The 20,136-nt window shown below is 47.7% G+C and overlaps 1 long non-coding RNA gene across 2 annotated transcripts; it reads right to left on the bottom strand.

Annotated features, from left to right (window-relative positions):
- Positions 1–7,100: 7,100 nt before the first annotated feature.
- Positions 7,101–15,863, bottom strand: LOC107308858 (uncharacterized). Of its 2 annotated transcripts, none has more exons than XR_001552948.3 (3): positions 15,679–15,863; positions 10,136–10,201; positions 7,101–8,026 (listed from the first exon to the last, which is right to left on the bottom strand). It is a non-coding gene; the product is annotated as an uncharacterized LOC107308858 (long non-coding RNA). The 2 variants fall into 2 exon arrangements; XR_014943217.1 differs by having other exon boundaries at positions 10,112–10,201; positions 15,679–15,858.
- Between the last annotated feature and the right edge of the window lie 4,273 nt (positions 15,864–20,136).

Raw genomic sequence — 20,136 nt, forward strand, 5'->3', positions numbered from 1 at the left:
AGTGTTGATGGAAATAATATGTTTAAATGCCATCATTAGGCTTCGTTATTATCAGCTTAAGCTGAGCAGCGCTGCTCACACTGAAACTTGCAAACTGAAGGAGACATCAGCAAAAGGCTTAGAGTTTATAGTAAAATCAGTTAAAGTTTTGGTGATAGTGTTGGGTTGTTTTATTTGTTTTTTGTTTTAATTTTCTGAAGATTGAAAAATGAAGGAGGAGAAACTGCAAAAAAGAAAACAGCAGCCAAGGCTGGTTTGGCCATGCATGCTTGACGGTAGCACTGGCTGTGATGCATACACTTGTGCAGTAGGACATGGACTGGAGCCATTACAGAGCATCTGTCAGATGATAACTTGCAGTCATTTGCAGTCTCTGCTGGAGGCAAAACCAAAGGCCTGAGCCAATGCTTCACGTTACCCAGGCCTTTTCTCTGGGTCTTAATTCCATTTTCTTTACATCCCATAGAATAAGTCTCTTCTGCTGCTCTACAGTTGCACAGCAGTGACATCCAGGGGCCATTTTATTTGCTGTTGAGATCAGCCTACTGATATCAAAGAGCATATGTACCTGAGCCAAACCCCCACTGAATTCACTTGGAAAGATCCCCATCAGTGTCAACAAGCTTTCTATCCATCTGTTTTACTCCATGTTTTTTAACAGTTAGCAAAAAAAAAAAAAAAGAGCTTTCGTGCCCAATTACCTTGGTTGCTACCTTTTTGGCTGAGTAATTTAAGAAAGGTCCCCCTCTGTCAGCCTTCTGTTCAACACACAAAATGACTTTGTGTGCTGTGGTTCACCCAGTACCATCACACCTCCCAAGAGCAATGACCTACACGAGCAGCAGTTCCATCCACATCTGTGGGTGGTACAAGTAGCACAACCTCAAGCTTTTCATAGAATTACAGAATTGAGCTAGAAGGGACCCTGAAAGGCCATCTGGTCCAACTCCCCTGCAATGAACAGGGACACCTACAGCTTGAGCAGGTGCTCAGAGCCCCATCCAGCCTGACCTTGAGTGCCTGAAGCGATGGGGCAATCACCACCTCCCTGGGCAATCTGTTCTAGTTATCATAGCAAATCTCCTCCTTATATCCAGTTTAAATCTCCCCTCTTTTAGTGTGATATCATTTCACCTCGTCCTGTCACAACAGATCTGTCTAAAGATCCTATTTCCTTTCTTACAGCCCCTCCGCCCCCCCTTTAGATACTGAAAGGCTGCAATCAGGTCTTCCCACAGCCTTGTACCAAAAGCCAGTTCCATTTACTCCTCAAACATGTGACCAGCAAAACTACTGAGCCAAACACAATCAGATGTGATATTTACAATTATAACGAGCAGTTGGTACCAAAAACCTGATAAACTTGGGCCATGGATGTAACATCTAGGCTTGAAGAGGTGAAACGTGACCTCAGCACCTGCATTTCTCAGGCTGCATCTCTATGACACCCTTTCTTGATCTAGTCTCCATCACTGATACCTGGGCAAACGTTGGTAACCCGGAGTAAAGTCACTTTATCTCTTCTTGGATATGCTTTCTTACTCTAAAGCATTTTTCCAGTGCTGGCAAGACTTCTCCAAATCTTTCCTGTTTTCTTAAGATCTTTTTTTGGAAATGTGAACATCAGAACAAGGCATAACTTTTCAGAAATGGTCTCGCTAATGTTGTTTACAGAGATCCCATCACTTCAGCACTCCCTCCTCACATTTGCCAGCAGCGCGGCCAAGGATTACTCCAACCTTCTTGGCAAGGATACTGCTGGGATTTCATATAGATGATTGCTTACCAGCAGTGCTCAATCTGCTCTGAGTCATTGCTTTCCAAGACGTGTGCCCCTATCTCCTAGGTGTGAGTGTGACCCACACCCCTTCTTCCAAAGCATCTGACTTTTCCCATGGCTGCATTGAATTCATTTCCTCAGACTTCCCCTCCATGGCCAAAAGCACCTGCTTGCCCCACCAGCCTGCGTCCACTGCGATGTAGCATCAATCTTGTTTTCATACCATCTGCACATTTTAACAGCTCTCCATTCTCTTGACATTCGCATTGCTTTGAGGTTTCTGGATCGTTCTCCAGCTATTTGCTCTTCACATTTTTCTGCCTCCCACTTTCTCTCAGCTTACATTTCACCACCCATGCTACTACTTTCTCTAACACCAGACGGGTCTTCTGTTTTCCAAAGGTGACTTACTGAGCATGAATTACTGAACCCAAAGGCAGAGGTTTGGGTCTGAGGGCAGGTGAAACGAAGGAGGATGACATTGAAAACATGCCCTGTACAGACTAGAAATGCACTGTGTGGCCCAGTCATCCTGCATTGAAAATGTGAATATGAAATTATACCTCAACATGGAAGAAGTGCATAAAGCCACTGGAGGAGGCTCTGCAAAAATCCTTCCTTCTCAGCAAAAAGAAATTTTCCCATGGTCCAGCAACTGTTTTTATAACCTTTTCCTTGGTGTACAAGAATACCAATAAATAGGTAGCAAAGGAAATATTTTGCTACAGGCTTAACTACAGCATCACAAGCACTTTCTCCAGTTGCTTTTTTCCTGCTTTCCACCTTTCCTTTGCAGACCTGCTGCTGGTTTTCACCCAGCTGGACTCAAAGGCAGGATGGAGAGCTGGGGGAAATTAAAGGACACCTGGAGCTTTTGCATTTGTATCTTTAATTCCTGGTTGGGATGTACTGGGCTGTGAAAAGGAGAAATGAGGAAAAGAGGATAAGAAATCATCTATATTAATAGTAGACATGGTGTACACAACTCAACACAGGCAAAGAGAAGCTGCTCACAGCCTTGTTAAATGCAGCAGTAGAGATTAAGGCTTAGGGCTTTCTTCATGAGAAAGTTGATTGTATTCCTGAGTTCCAGCCATGCACAAACTCTTCTTATTGGTACTGGAGAAGCTCCTCACCTTGTAATGGATGTAAAATCACAACACCTGCACCAATGATGTTTAATCCCCATATTGTAGTTGGAGAACTTAAGGCACATCAAGCAGCTCACCCAGCATCCCACAGACAGTCAAAAGCATTTGGGGACATGTAGTCACAAGCTGGTGCTGGAGCTGCTGCACCGTCTTCCTTTACCCCTGTTGTCCCCATGGCAGGGAACCTGGCTGTCACCAGGGTGAGATGCCACCAAGCATCTCATGGTTGGAGGCCAAACCAAGCAGTAGTCCTTGGTTTAATACCAGTTTTTCTTTGAGCCTCCTATGCAAAGGATAAGAAGCTTTTCAAAGCAGGCAGAGTGATTATTCATGACTACTGATTTGCAGCAGTGCTTATTCTGCATGGTGGTGCTGATGAGCTCACCTGGAAGATTTATGGGAGGGAACTGAGGGCTGAGAATTCTGCCTGAGTGATGGTGGGGGCCAACCTGGTTCATGGGCACCTTCCTAGACCCCCATCCTGCTGCCAAGCCCTGCTCCTGCCATAGACTGAGCTCAACCTGACTTGTTTTATTTCTTGCCAACTACACAGGGGAAGGGTCTGTGAGGCTCTGTGCTTCCTAAAGCAGCTCAGCCTGGATACTGAGGGGTGGGCACACTTCTTGGATGATGATGAGTGATGATAGATTGCACTGATAAATTGTTGATGCCCCATTCCTGGAGGCCAGGCTGGATGGGGCCCTGGGCAGCCAGACCTGGTGGGTGGCAACCAGCCCACAGCAGGGGGATGGAACTCAATGATTTCTCAGGTCCCTTCAAAGTCAAACCATTCTATGATTCCATCATGTTATGATGACCTAAAGGTATGAAGGTAATATGTGGCAGCACCCAGAGGGGAACACAAGCCCATAAGGTCCTCCATAAGGCAGCACATCCTGTCCTCTGCCACAGGCTGTAGGGACTGGAATTTCCTGACTTCCAAGCCCTGGGCTGCGCTGACTTCACACCCACTGAAAGTCTCCTTCTCTGCCTCTTTCCACACCCTACCCCCTCCCGATTTTGTTTGTCTGTGGTTTTGCACAGGGGAAAAAACGAAGTAACTGGAGGTTTTCTGGGAGACCAGGCTCTGTGCCGCCCATCTAAGCACAGACAATAATATTTAGCTGCTTTGGTCAGGTTTTTTTTGTTGCTGTATATTTAGATAGCGAGCTGCAAATTCCAGCACGGCAGCAGCAGCAGCAGCTGTGAGCTGTGATGTGGTGCAGAGCCCAGAATACAGGCAGGGTTCATCAGCTCAACTCAGTGCCGGTTGGGCTGGCTGCTGTGTGATGTAACTCCTCCTTTAATTGGTTTTCCAGAAAAATCATTTGGAGAATCGCTCCGTGAATGGTTTGGAGGTGACTGGGGGAGAGGAGGGCAGCTGTCAGCTCAGGGTGGTGTTGGAGCTCAAGGGTTGCACTCCCTGCCCAGGATGAGCCCCTGGGGCCGGATCTGTGCTGAGCTGTTGGATCTGCTGGCACAGGGACCATGGTTATTTGTATGCTTGCACAGTGCCCAGTGCAGAGCGGTATGCACCTGTGGATGTGACAGTAAAACAAGTGATAAATAATAAGGCAAGAAGGAGCCAGTGCAATTTAATCTGTGTGAGTGGGGAAGGATGCTCACGCTGGCAGAACACAGCTTTCCTTTGCTCAGTGGGTCTGGATTCAGGCTGAAGCCTTGCAGCATGCAGAGGATGCAGAACAGCATTGCCAGCTCCCTTTTGCTCTATTTGGCCTTTTCAATTCATGTGTAGGATATGGAGGCAACTTGGCTGAGAGGGGAGCACAAGGTGTGCCAGCTATGGGGGGAGATGGAACAAGTGGAAAGTGGTCTACTCGCCCTTCCTCCCTCTCCGTCCCTCCATCCATCTCTTCCTTCCTCCCTCCCTTCCTCTCTTCCTCTCTCCCAGTGCCCATGTCCTAATGGACACAAAAGATCCCACTGTCTGGCTCTGAAGTTCCAATCCCTGTTACATCCTCTCCTCCTTTTTGATGACAAAGAGAATGGATCTCTCTCTCCTCTAGAGCTGTGAGGGACCTCCAAGCCCATCCTACCTATCTCTAGCCTCAAGCAGAACCTCACCAACACCAACACCAACACCAACACCAACACCAACACCAACACCAACACCAACACCAACACCAACATGTTGCTATACAAGAAGCACATAGTGCTTGTTCCATGACCTCCAGAGCTTCCTGGCAGTGTGTCCTGGTGGCTGCTCACCCTTCTCCTATAGGAAGCTGCACCTGATGTGTATTCCAGGTTTCTCTTTGTGTGATGCAGTCCCTTACTTGTTGTGTGCTTGTGGGCATGGAGAAAAGACCTTCAGAATCATAAAGGCTGGAAAAGGCATCTAAAATCATCAGGTCCAATCCCAACCCTTCCCCACCATGCCCATTAACCATGTCCCTCAGTGCCACATCTCCATATTCCTTGAAAACCTTCCAGAATGATGACTCTACCACTTCCCTGGAGCCCATTCTAATGCATTACCACTCTTCCTGAGAAGATGAGATATGGTGAGTGTACCTGGTGACTTTCATGGGCTTTGGGACATGGCAAATCACAGAAGTGCAGAGGTTGGGAGGGACCTCTGGAGATGATCTATGCCAGCCTCCTGCTAAAGCTGGTTCCCTGCAGCAGGTTGCTGTGTTAGAGCTTAATGCTGGAGGTGAACACAAGGGCAGCATCAGCTCCGTCGTTACTGTGCTGCAGGTCAACTGATCCATAACTCACACAAAGCATTTCTTACAGCAGAGAAGTACAAGCCGAAGAATTCGGTTGGCCAGATTAGAATTGTCTTTTTGTCCTTTTGGAGAAATAACAGCATAGCAATTCTTTCACTTTGCCCTCTCCTGTGCTGTACCGGTAGCTGCACTGAAGCTGATTGATTAGTTTAATAACAAGCAGTTGATATGCAGCCATAAAATTATGCACTTTTACTCATCAGCCTGATTGAATTCCTCTGCTGACTGTACTGGAACAGCATGGCAGAGCTATAATAATGAGGGAAGGAGCCAAGGGAAAAGGCAGCGCGCTGCTGTTATTGTTGTTGTTGTAGAGCTGGGGAAGAAAGCGACTCCAGGGAGGAGCTGTTCCAAAATAAATAGCAAAATACAGAGGGAAAATGTTAAGATGTAATTAGCCCTGGTATAAATGACACTGAATGCCTACTGGGATTGGAGCTGCTCTGACACCCACCTGGTCTATGTTGGGGCTGCAGGAGGTTGGAGCTCAGTGATGCTGGCCCCACTGAACCCCCAGGTAGGTAAACAGGGTGAGAGGAGCTGGGCCCTTTGCAAGGCAACCCAATCTGATGTGAAGAAATGGGAATTCATGGCCTGTTCTGTCATAAAGGGAAGGATGACATGATGGACCAGAGGGAATGGTTTCAAGCTACAGCAGGGGAGATTCAAGCTGGACATTAGGAACTATTACTTCTCAGAGCGGGTGGTCAGGAACCGAAATGGACTGCCCAGGGAGGTGGTGGAGTCAGAAACCCTGGGGGTATTCAAGGAACAACTGGATGTTGTGTTGAGGGACATGGTTTAGTGGGAGCTATTGGTAATAGGAGAACGGTTGGACTGGATGATCTTTTAGGTCTTTTCCAACCTTGGTGATTCTATGATTCTATGGAGCTGGGTAAGACATGCATGGGAAACATTTTCCCCTGCTGAGCCCATGTGAACAGCATACATGGGAAGAAGACAACATGAACTGAAGGATCAGCAGGGGCAGGTTTGGGCTGATGGAAAGCCATGCAGCCCCATCCATGTGTGGAAACTGGCATTTAAAACTTCCCAATCAAATACTTCCCAGTGCTGCTCAGCACTTGGGCATGGCTCTCTCTGTTGATGGGCTCACTGTCCTGCACGCATTTATTTATATGACTAATTGGTCTGTGAATAGGTCATCTGCTCCTTGTGCCTCTGCTGGTGTCGTTGCTGCAAAACCTTTTAATTTAATCACTCACAGGCTGCATCCCCAGCATGAGCGCTGTGCACAAGGAGGCTGGCTGCCCTGGGGCCATATCCAGCTTCCATCAGAAGACCCAATCCACAATTATCAGGTTCTTCCTTTTGGAAGAGATATCCCTAAAGGACAGAGTGGGAAAAAGGGAGGGAACAAGTGCTGTTTGGCAATTATTACCTCCCAGAAGAATGTTAGGCAGATGCTTACACAGCTTTATTTTTTGCCTTTCTCCCTGATTGCACCACATCCACGTTGTTCCTGGAAGCAATGATCCTCCTTATTTACTCCAGTGGGCTTTGGGTCAGGCCAAGCATTTCTTGTATGACTCTGCTGGAGGTTAAACACAGCTGATACACCCAATGGTGCTGCTTCCCCAGCTAGTTATTATGGGTGCACTTGTCTGTGGTCCTTGGGTGGGCATTCACTCTGGGTCCCAATATGCCTACAGAGCACATCCAGGGTATCCATCAGTATTCCATATAATAACACCACACCATAAGGAAACCAGGAACTACAACCCCAGCAGCCCAGATACAGAGAACGTATGGCATGATGTTATGATATGGAATTCCGATAAAAACAATGACACTACATACTGTACGAGGATAAATCAGACATTGGGAAGAGCATCCTCATACAAGCCAGATTAGCAGGAGTCAGATCCTGGGTTGCATAGGTTGCAGCTGGGTGCTGTTTTCAGTCTTTACTGCTGTGTGCCTCCCTAGCAGCCTGCAGCCTTCATTAGACTTAGTGAAGGAAAACATGGAGTGTGGAGCTGAATTCAGAGTGCTGCTGGTGCTAAGGCAATGCCTTGCTTCGCTGCTAAGCACAGCCTGTAGCAGAAGTGATGTGCGCTCTTCTGCTTCATCTAAAGCCAAAGCAGACCCCCATAAACTGCCAACAACTTTTCTTCCTGCAAGTGTCAATGGTGGTAAAAGCTGTCAGGGCTTCTTTATGCAGCTGGGAGTAAGGAGACCAGGTGGGTATCTTTCTCCAGGCTTGCAATGCAGCAGGTCTCAGTCCTCCTTCCAGCACTGGGTTACAGATGGAGCAGCACATCTGGCTTCATTCTGGGGATGTCTCACATTGTCTCCATGGGTTTTCCTTCCATCTTTTCCTAGGGAAGGGAAGGGAAGGGAACAGGATTTAGGAAAAAAATTTACTCGTACTTTTTAAAAGACTTTTTGTGGGATGAAAGCGCAGTGAAGCAAAGCACAGGCTTCAGACGTGCTGCCTGTGTTTTCTCTCTGCAGAGGCAGCTCTCTGGCTGTGCACTGCAGGACAGTCACCGCCTGTGTTTTCTTCCAGCTCTGTGACCTCCTGCTCTCTCCAAATGTCACTGCAGTGCAGAGCCCAGCTCCCCCCAGCAGCCCCTTCCGGACAGGGACACGCTGAGCACCCACAGCCTGGAAAGCCTCCAGCTTCCCCAGCTGCACTGGATCAGAGCTGGGTCTTTCCTGGGCTTTGTTTTGCCGCTGCCCTTTAGCTATCACTGCTAAACCCATGATAAGACAAATATTTGCCCAGCACTGAGAGCTGTCGTTAGGTAAATTGCCCTGCACGTCTCACACAGCATGGGTAGAGGTGCGTGGGCTGGAGCCAGGAAAATCCCCAACTCCTCTGACCAATTGCAGTTTATGAAAGATACCGATTACCCCCCCAGGGAGCTCATCTTCTGATTTAGAGCTCAACTTGGCATGCGGGCAGCCTTGCTTTGTAAGTATAAGGGTTTATCTACCTAAACTCCAATCCTGGAGCAGCTGATGGAAGCCGAGACTTGCTTGTCCCCTCCTCCAGCAAAACAGACCAGATGGGTCACCTCAAGGTGCCTCCAAGGTGGCACCCAGGGTTTGGTGTGGGGCAAGACATGCTGCTGCCCTTCAGGAGCATCCTAATCATTTGACACCATCTCTGTTAAAGGGTTGTTCTTTTTTTTCATTCAAATTTGCCCAAATCTCAGCTTTCCCACCCACTGCTATCATATATTTCTCCCCTAGATCAGGCAGCCCCTCATCACCTTCCCTCAGAGGCAATTCTATGCTGTAATCAAGTCCGCTCCCAATGTAAGCTGGTGTTTCTCAGCCCTCTCCCCCCAGTGCATCAGCTCAGGCTTCCAGTTATCTCTATGACTCCCCATCCCCAACCGTTCAGCCTCATTTTACCTCATATTTCTCCATTCACACCCCATGTAGAAGTAGCCCTACTTCTCTCACAGACTGAACCCTCCACTTCCAAGACAAAAACTCTTCTTTGACATGAGTTCATGGGCTGCTCTTTGTCCATGCTGATCACTCTATTTTTTCACACCATCTCTCCTCATGACCAGATGGGACTGTTCTTTCCTTGGAACACCCCCAGCTGGTCAACACCTGTCTGAACTCAACCACTAATTTTTCATCCAGCATTGAATTCATCCATACCCACCACAGTGATATCCTAAATGGAGCGATTTCATTTTCAATGCATGATATGTCATACTCGTAAATTACCAGCTGGGTATTCAGGAGCACTAATGCTATTCTGCTGCCACAGTACAGGTTTCTCAGATTGAAAGCTCTGTCAAAGTGTTTTAATTTCTGCATATTAAAAACCGTAGCTCTTTTCCACTTGAATTCAAAGGCTCATAGTGGATCCCCACCACTACCCACTCTTGGGTAATGTTAGCTCAGAGATGCGGAGGCATGAAAGATTCTCTGGCTCTGAGCTATCAATAAATCTTAAATGGAATGTGGGTATTTCCTTTTATTAATAGGTGTCCTTTGCTCCCTTTTCTTCTTCCTTTCTTCCTCACCACACAGCCCTATGCTGTAGTTCCCCACTTGTGCAAATGCCTCATTTGTCACTCCCAGCTCCCCGCAGCACTATGTAAGCTACTGAAAAAGCTCTCCTTCTTCTTTGCCACATCAACTCAATCTGCTCCTGTCACACAAAATCTGGTTTCGTTTTGCACTTGCTCTGCTTTACTCCTGCCCATTTTGTTATCGGTTTGTTACCTTTCTGCTTGAATTTTACTATCTGCAGCCAAAGAGAAACTCATAAACCTTCCTACCCAGGAGCTTTATAATCTGCCCACCTTTGTCTTCTTCCACATAACCTGAACACGTAGCAGAGGAGACAGATCAACCCCCTTTTTTTCCTCTCTGTCTCTCAGAATAATTTCCCATCCACATCCCCTGCCAATTCATTGCCTCCTCAAATTCACGGGGTCTCCGAAGCCTTTGCTGACCTGCGTAGCTCCATGTGATGCTCCATCTGTTGTTGACTTCTATGTGTTTACTTGCTAAGGAGAAATCTGAAAGAAAAAAAAATAGTGACTTTGAGGTCTGGCCAACATCACTGTCATTCCTCAAAAACAAGGTCTGCTGTGGATAGAGCTCTGACACTGATCTGCTCCAGCTTGCTCAGGTTCAACCCTGGGGATGCTGTTTTTAGGTATGCGGAGCATGGGTTGCTATGGTAGAAGATGCTCTTCACGACAGCCCATAAACCCCTGATCTCAGCTTGGACCAGTCCCTGTGAACCTGTTTTAATGGGGATCAGACCTCAGTATTTTATCTTAACCAACATTCTGCATTCAGATGTAGGCTGGACTGAAGGTGTGTCCTGGTTTGTACATACATAAAACTCCCTCTCTGTCTCTATATAGGCATACAAGATCTGGACCTCCAGGTCAAGTGTATTTATACATACGTGTGTATGTGCATGGCTGGTGAGGTGTATTAAAAACAGTTCATTTCAGAAATAGCATCATTTTTCCTGGTGGAGGAGAACAGCTTTTCTTGTTTTCTGTGCCACTCATATTTTTGGTCTTAGCGAGGCAAAATGCCAGGGAATGACTGTGTGTTTACCTAAGAGCAGCTAAAAGAGCTGTGTAGCAATCAAGGTACTGGGTGGGTTGGGCTGAAAATAGATCAGCATGGAAGGATTTTGGTCAGAAATGTTCAGCAAGGGACTAGATGGTTGTGAGCACTGGTGACAAACTACATACACTCTCATTTTGGAGGAATATATCTCCACCTTGCCCAAACTAATTGCTGCAATGCTTTTGGACAGCATCTGTGGTCTGTCTTGCTGACTCATTGCACCATTTCCCCATCTGTGAGGAGTGAATTGTGCTCTTCCACTCTTTGAGGTTTAGCTTTCTAGGTGAGGAGACACATGGAGCATCATGCTGAGCAAGATTTATGCTCCTTCCTCCTGCCCTGAAGCTTCCTCTGAAATGAGAATCACTGTTGGGAGCAAGATACCTGGGGAATGGGAAACACCTCTTTATGCAAAAACCTATTTTGAAATGTGTTTGTGGCCCCCCTGAGACAGCACTGTGTCCTTTACCTCAGTCCTTCTGGAGTAATTGTTTTTCTTTAAACCCTCATTGCTCTCATTAAGAAGTTCCCCAACTCTTCTCAAGACCAGGTTGCACAAGCAGCAACTGTGCCCATGGCACTGGGGTTGGAGTTGGGTGGGCTTTAAGGTCCCTTCCAACCAAAGCCATTCAATGATTCAGTAATTCAGTTATTCTGTGATTCTAAGGTGAAGTTTTGTCTCTGCCTTCCTTGATGAGCAGACATGCTCTGCCCTGTGCCAAGCCTAACTGACCCACGTGATTACCAAACTATTTGCCTGTGGCTTCACATATCCCACTTTACACGCAACCTTGCACCATCTTTCCTATCTGGGCATGTCTATACCACTATTGTGGCCCAGGGTCTGGCATGTCCCTGACAGTCACGACACATTACAGGAGAAGGAAGTGTTTAGCAGGTCCAGGAAAGCTTTCAGCCTGCGAAAAGAAAACACAAACACGGTGCTGTCTTTCTGTGCTGTGGGTATCAGACAGGTCTGGTCCCAGGCCCTGGGCTCAGGTCCAAGCAATATGAACAACATTGTCATGTCTTCGCAATGCTGATCTCTGTGTCATAAAATCCAGGTCTTCTGATGGTCAGGGTAATCTAGCACTGTACAAGTCAAATGCAATGACAATGGCCATGCAGTTCATCTTAAAGATCTTGCAAACACTATAAGACGATCAGCATCTCATCAGCTGACTTCTGCCCAGCAGAGAGACCCACCAACAGCTACAAGTTCATGACATCTCTAAGTGAGCCCTGAGGGACTGGTTTCTCAGCCATGAGCAGCCACAGGCTGCAGTTCTGTGCAAAACAAATAGCAAATATATGAATGTGACTTTCCATCATCAATCTGATGGTCCTTCCCGGCTGCTGGGGGGAAGAGTGATGGGATTTTCCTGCCCAGAAGCAACTATAGACAGGGGTGTGTTCTCTATCTCAAATCCTTTAGTTGGAAGGGAATATGAAAGGAAACATCAAGTTTGGCATAGCAACTGTGCTTAGGTTTTTAGCTTATAACTGAATATTACAGATCTATGTGTTGTGATGATTGGACTAGATGATCTCTGTGGATTTTTTCAATCTCAGTGACTCTGTGATAACTTCCTTTCTCCTTCTGTGCTTGGCTATCAGAAATAGAGGAGGAGATGTCACCAGGCATTTGGGTTGCAGAATGACTGCTTAAGGGATGACAACTTTGGAAACAGAGGCAGAAACTGAGAAGACATGGTGTAAGTCCTGCAGGAACTTGTTTAGTTGCATGGATCAGCTGATGCACCTCTGCTTATTGAATCAGTATTTTGACCTTAAGTCTAAGCCCATAGGTGCGGCCACAGAACACTTCTAAATGGAGGTTGTTCATCACACATACATTCTCAGTTTCGGCTTTGAAATGGATAAAAGTCATGAAACTGGAGATATCGTAGTGCTGTTTCAGTGATCTGCCAAGATCACAGTCCCTGTGTGCTCATAGCACCCACATTTTAGCTCCAGATGAACTGCTTGGACATGCTGCTCAACATTTCGGGCAATGGTATTGCATGCAACACATTGACTATGATAAACTCACAGCTGCCGTCCAACCCACTGGCTGCAGAGATGCTGTAAGGATGCTTCATTTTAGCTTGCAGTGGGGACACAAAAGTATTTGCTTGTGGCCCAGGGGCTTGATCCTGCTTGCCAACAAGGTCTGCAGGTGCCTAATAATCTCTGCATAAGTAAGGACAGGTGTCTGCCCATCATCCAGTTCCATACCTGTTTGAATTTCAATGTGCATGTAGAAAAAATACCATGACTGGATAACACTCTCCCAGAGATCACTTTATTTCATACCAGCTCAGACTAATGCCACATTCAGAACTTCTCTGCAAACCTGGGAGAGTTATTTGCAGGGCTACTGAAATTACAAGAAAAGCTCAGGTTGAAGACTCCATGGCAGAGCTTGTGTAGTTACCATAGGAATCATGTTATTTCAGCTTTACACATTGGGAGGTACCCTTAGCCAAGGCAGGGAACTGGAACTGGATGACCTTTATGGTTTCTTCTGATTCAGGCCATTCTATGGCAATGGACAGGAGAATCCATCCAGGGGCTGTTAGTTGTACATCTAGGGAAGGTCAGGACACTTAGGAGAATCAATTGTTCTTCTTATCTCCAGTCCTGTGGCCTCCCTAGGAGTGAGGAGATCAGTCAGCGACACCAGAGGCTCATTCCCTATATAATCTCAGACTGATAACACTTTTTAAGGAGGGTTTCAATAGGTGCCTACAACCCTTCTCAGCTCAACACACTTCACAACAGGGACCTCGCTATCTCCAGCCAAGGAAGGTTCTGATGCACCACAAATGTGCTATTTCTCTGGCATTTGGGTTATCCATGTCTCTGCCAGCATCTCTGCAGGTTGGATGCACATAGCAGCCATGCTCCACTGTGGATATAATAACCATGATGTTGGGAGGCATTGGCAGTGACTTTAAGTTTGGTGACTTCAGCTGCTTGGACAAGGCATGTATGCACATATGTAGGTGATGGAGGACTCATGAGTTGCTTCATTAACAGACCCTGTCCCTGATATATCAGGCTTCACACTGTGTGTTTTGCTTCCACATAAGCAGTTTATCCATCTGGAAAAGAGCAGGGTTGTCTACAAAGCCAAGCTGCAGGAGAAAGCAAGCAGTAATCTTCAAATCATCGCTGCTGTTGGATGAATCCATAACCTGCGCTCCTAACTGACCAACAGGAGCTTGCAAGGCTAAGTTTATGCCTCTGGCTTCAGGTTACAGCCTGGCGCCTTAAAATAAATCAGCACCGAGTTAGAGTTAACTTAAAAACAAAACAAAACTGGGCAGTAGAAGAAAATGAATCATGGAAGACTTAAGTGAGCAGAGAAGGAGGCAGCCCCTGTGCTGCTGTCAACCCAAGCACGACTCTGGCATAAGGATAGGAGCCCTTGGGCAAAGGGGCAGCTGAGAAGAGGATGGGAGCCATGAGCAAAGCACTGTGCTCCTGCTCTGGGTACAAACTATGCTCTTGTTACCACTGTTTCTTGTTACCATTGTTCCTCTTCTTTCTTTCTTTCCCTCTGCCAAAGGGGCAATGGTCCTGAAAACTAAGAATTATTGTGAGGAGAATTTTTTAGGAAATAATCCCCTTAATTTTTCAAAATGGGAAATTAAAAGGAAAAAATAAAAGATAATCAGATATTTTCTCTGCTCGTGACCAGTGAGGGCAGAAAGAGGGGAGAAATGCCTGCAAGAAAGAAATGCTTTCTCCTCGCTTTGTTGAGTGCTGGAACAGAAGCAAATGGATGAATCAGAAGTAAGGAAAAGCAAGCTGTGAGCAGTGAGTCCGAAGGCTGACTGCTGCTCATCTGCTCCCTCGGAGCAGGCAGTCTCACAGGACAGCTTCAGGTAACATCTGACCATGTCTCCCAGCTCATCTGCATGAGGGTTTGGGGTGTGCTGGAGCTCAGCTAAACCTGCCAGCCATTTGGATCTGGCTTCCCCATGCACACGCCGAGGGAGAGGTCGGCTGGTTGGACCGAGCGTTGCAAAGCCGCTTTCTAGGAAAGAAGCTTTGCACAACAGAAGGGAAAATAGGTCATTGTCAAGGTTTAGGGCATTTGCAGAAGAAAGTAAACAAGTGGGTGAGATGGGAGGACGACTTGGTTGTGATCCCTGGTAAACCTTTCCATGTGCACAAGGGAGGAATCTCTGCCCTGTGACATTCACAGGTGCCCTTTGGGGCACAGCTTGCATATACACATGGTGCACTTAGAGCAGATGCACCCCCTGGCATCACTGCTGATGGGAGGAGGAGGTTATGGGATGGTGCTGAGCAGTTTGCTGGGGTGAGCAGGAGGCTCCAGGTCCATGGGTTTCACTGTCTGGGGGTTTTGGTGTCACAATCTCTGGTTGTGCCCCATGGGATCCTCTAGGGACTCCAACCAGGGCACCCCAGCAGCCTCTTCCCACTGGTTCCTCCTCACCGCAGCCCTACAAAAATCCCCAAACCAAGACAACAAATAACAACCACCAACCCACTGCAAAAACACCACAAGTCCCTAAAAACACCCTCAGCCTTCCACCAGCAAAACCCTTGGGGGAGCTCAGCTGCCTCCCTGCGTGCTTCCCAACCCCATTACCACCCTACCAACCCCAGCGTTGTGGTTGGGACCTCGGGGGGGAGGGGGTAGGTGGGGTGAACAAGGTCGTGGGTTCATGCATTGCCAAGGAACGCTCTGTGCTCACGGTCTGCAGGGCAGCGGGGGCTCCTCTCCCACCCCACACATCTGCCAGCCGCCTGGCCCCGCCGCCAGCCGCCCCAGTACATCTTGTTTGTGTTTTTCCGCCAGCACACTCCCAGCGGGTTATGTCAGAGGTGAGGAATGCAGGGCCACCCTGTGTCATGAGATCAGACTTACATTTTTAGGCTGAAGGCTTTTTACCGTATTTTCTGGGAAGCAGCGCGCCCGCGGGGCCCCGGAGGGGTGGGAGAGTTCCCTTCGCCTCCATCCCTTCTTCCCAACCCTCGGACGGGAGGAGCGGATGGGGCCCGTCTGCTGGAACAAGCTCTCCCTCTGTTCCTTGCAAGGAAAGGCAGTGAATTAAGGGGAATGAAAAGGCAGCAGTGAAAGGCTGCCGGGCACTGGGCCAAGCGCTCTGCAAAAGCTGGCGGGGAGAAGAGGCAGTGAGCTGCGAGCTGGAGGGACCTGCACTGCAAATTGCTCCATGGGGGGAACTCATCCGAGCTCCAGTGGCCATAAAACAGCATCCTTCTGGGGGCTGAAAGCACGAGGAAGAGGCATGAACCCACCCAGGGGCATCAGGGTGCTCCTTGAGTGGAGGGTCTGACCCAAAGCAATGCACACATCCACGATTCCCCATTGCTGGTAGTGCAGCCTCACACCCAGCCTTTCTAACTTCTTTCCCGTGCTGTGCAGAAGTCCTTCTGCTAAAGGAGTCCTGGTGCAAAACCCTGCAAAACCCTACTGCTTAAGGCCTGCATTGCTTCCAAGAGGAGGGGAGACGGTTGGATCTCAATGCCATCACACAGAGGACCCATAGAGGTGGGCAGAAGGGCTGTGGCAGCGCTGAGCCCACCTTGGTGCTGGGGAATACTCTCTTCTTAGCTCCGATGGGGATTTTGTTTGTTGCAGCGTTGTTTGATAGATGACCTTTAAGGGTCCCTTCCAATTCAAACAATTCTATCATTTTGTTTCCCTTTTTTTCTTCTCGTTTTCCTGATACAGTTGTACACATTCCGGGATGGAAAAGACGAAAAGCAAAGAGAAACACTTCCACTGATCACATCCGAAATGAACACCACTGTTATTTTTGTTGTTCTTCTTTGTTGTTGCTCTGTTTTGACTTATGGAGGGTTTTGACATGGTGGTGTTTTGTTCTGTGTCAGAAGGAAAACAAACCCTGAAATACCAAATTCTTTCACACAATGGCCTTTCCTTTTTCTACACACGTCCCTGTGAGATGGGCCTCTTGCAGCTCTCCTCTCTTCCCAGAACAAGAGAACAAATACCAGGAAATCTGGAGAGATGAGCTGCATGGAGCTGGCTGCAGTGCAGGAGCGTGGAGCAGCCCCATCTTTCTCATAGCTCTACTGCTGGCTGGTCCCCACCCAGAGGCCAGGTAAACCTCTAGCCAGGAAGGACGACCCCTCTGCCATTGTCATTATTCTGCTGAGGCCCTCAGACTCCTCAGACAATGATAATATATCACACACAGAATAGTAACTCAGGGAGGCCAAAGTCTGGATCTCTTACACTGCCCCAGATGGGGACTTGATCTCCCAAGTAGCAGTGGTGACCCTACTGACTGGGAACTTGAGGCTTATGCTCCACCTCTACCCACAGCCACCAGGGCTGACCTAGAAACTTGGAGAAGCATGTGGTCATAGATAATCTATTTGATACGAAGGCCAAGGACACTGGAGGATATGTTGGCATCAGTGGAGTGCCCTGCTGCTATCACAGAGGTGTCTCCTGACCGCAGTGTTAAGACAGATGCATCACTCCAGAGCATGGCCAGAGTTTTCCTGCTGCATCCAGGACCACCAGGTATCCCAAAGTCAAATGAGCAAGTCAAATTCATGATCCATCCTCCCTGGTTCCCATGGAGCAGCAAAAGTGCTCCAGGAGCTCTTAGTGACTTTGGTTCTCCTCCACTGTGGTTCATCCTCTAGTCCTCCTTGTTCTTATACCCTGCATGGCAAAACAGAAAAGATCTCAGTGCAGATGGTCAGCACTGTGTTCTATCTTCCCTTGCACTAGGCTAACACACATTCCCCTGCGGTCTGACAGCTGGCCAGCAGGAATCAGAAGGTGCTTTGGAGATGCTGAGAAGGGTGTTAGTGAACTGTTGCACAAGCCACTGCAGAAAAAAAAGGTGTGGGAAGGGTTTTAGGCAGCGAAAGCATGATGATTTAATCAACTTCTGCAGGATTTTTGCCAGCCATATCCTGTCCAGCTTGCATTGCACTGGCTGGCAATGAGGCGAGTCGGTGGCAGCCAACTTCCAATGACCACGACTAGCTTCCTTTCAGCCTCAGTAGCTGATTCATGTTTTGGTCTTCTGCCCCACCCAGTCTAGAGTGAGTTCAGCACGTCTTCCTGAGCATCGCTTTCCTGCCTCAAGGCTCTCCCTCCTCCGCTGACCTTCCCACATTCACAGTCCAACCTTCTGCCACCAGTCCCTGTCTGTTCTCCTGGACTGGACACCACGTAAGGCAAGAGCCAACAGCTTGTTGGCTTTGACTCACCATCATCTAGGAAAAACGCTGGCCTATCCTGATGGCTGTGCTTCCTCTTGCACCATCTGCTGTTCACCACAGCCATCCCCAGCCCAAAGAATCCGTGTTCATCTCCATCACCCTGACTCTTGGCAAAAGGCAGCTCCTGTGGCCACCACTCCTATATGGCACTGCTGAAGATGGCATCTGGGAAGCGAAGCTGTGGAAATTGAGCATGGGCAACATGCTGGCACCCCGGCAGTGGCTTTTTGCATTTCTTGAGGCTTTTGCTGGGGCAGTGGCTCAGAAACATCAATCTACATAAAGCTCAAGTTTGGCCTCAGTGATGTACCTGTCTACAGTCTGAGACAGGAATCAAAACCTGATGGTTTCCTGTGGGACCTGGACTCTTCACCGATGGGAGCGTGTGTGGTCTGTTTCCTTAAATAACCACCACATGGGTTTTCTCTCTGACAGATGAGCAGCTCACAGGTGCAGTCTGAGGCTGAGAGATGGAAAATCAAAAGAGCTGCCTTGATGTGGTCTCTTGCTGTCTTGCAGAGAAAAGAATAGGTGAGGTCTGGCTCCCCTTTTCTGCCAGGATGTTCAGATGTTCCATCAGTACAATTTTTCCCCTCTGTTCCTGTGGGTCAGGAAAGTATCATTACTGCAACTTAAAGAGAGGAGATGGGTAATGTCTGAAGGACTGGGATGCATCCTCTGGAACAATGAGGATCTGCTTGCATAGCAAAAGACCCAGAAGAAGTGGGGCTTCGTCCATGTACAATAACAGAAAACAAAAGCTTTTCTTTCTCCCTAAATAAGTCAGTTCTGTGTTTCCTTTGTGGTTCACTTTTAAAAGCTTGCTGAATTTAAGGAGGATGTGGTCACACACATTGGAAGCTCCAGATGCTAAGACAAAAAAAACACAATTCTGTGCTAAACTCATCTTTCTGATGAGTTAAATCTCATGTGCTTTCACTCTATTTTTCTTGCAGGCTGCCATAGCTCTCATGTCCCTGGGAGAGCATTTGCCCACCACATCAGATAACCCCTCCTTCATTCCTCTGACAGGACCCAGCCTTCTATTATTTACTGATGTCACTGTAGCCTAGGAGAGAAATCAACACAGTCATGAATTATGAACCATGCTGGTAGGACATTTCACTCTGATTGTTTGATTTGAGTGTGAACAAACACCAGATAATTAAAGATGAGTTCAAGCTACAGCACTCACTTCTGTCTCCTGAATTGCCCTGCGTGGTGAGTGGGAAGTGTCTGGATTGAGAGCTTCATGTGTATAATTACAAAGGTAAGATCCTTCAGCAAAACTAGCCAGTAGGTCTGAGTTGAGAAAGTATGGGCAGCCATTGTAGAGTTCTTCTCCATATACCCAAGCTACAGCACCCCACTTGACATAGTCAAGATGCAAGTGAACTTTTGCCTGCCCTCCAAGTTTATCGCTCGTATTTTTGGTTACAAAGCTGAGAGAATTAAACATGTTGACTTTGGGTCTGGAAGACTCCTTAGCTTGGGTGTTTGAGCTTCAGCTCATCATTTTGAACTGCTGGACATCACGCTAGTGAATGTTGGCTTTGCTGTTGGATGAAGGCCATGGCTGGCAGCCAAACACTTGACCTGGGGAGTGAAGCCCATTACTATATGACTCACAAGGCAGAATCAACAACAACAAAAGCCTTATAAATACAGTCCAACTCAACTGCACTGTAAAATGCCACTATAGCAGCAGCCTCATAGAGCAGTACTTTTACCACTCATGAAGAAAGAAGGCTTTCCTCTCAGGAAACCTTTTTGGGTGTGACATTAAACAAGCACTTGTCCCTAGAAGGTGAAGATTTGGCTTAAAGAAAGCTGGAACTGAGCTGGGGTGATTGTTATTCAACACCTGAATTGCACTGGTGTCTATGACTCCTCTACAATGTAGGTTCCAAGTGCTGCTGCATGGCACACATCATGGCCTGGGTGGACAACTCACACAGGGTGAAGGCACTGAATGGCAGTCGATGGCCTGTCCCACCAGAGTCCGGATGGAAAATATGGATTTCCTTTAAATGCTCGAGAGAGGGAGTGGACTCTCAGATGCAGCTGTCCTTGTAAAACAGGGAGCGTGAGGACT

The sequence above is a fragment of the Coturnix japonica genome, chromosome 2 (genome assembly GCF_054131305.1).
Source record: "Coturnix japonica strain WE chromosome 2, WE-NBRP24, whole genome shotgun sequence".
In the NCBI taxonomy this organism is placed as follows: domain Eukaryota; kingdom Metazoa; phylum Chordata; class Aves; order Galliformes; family Phasianidae; genus Coturnix; species Coturnix japonica.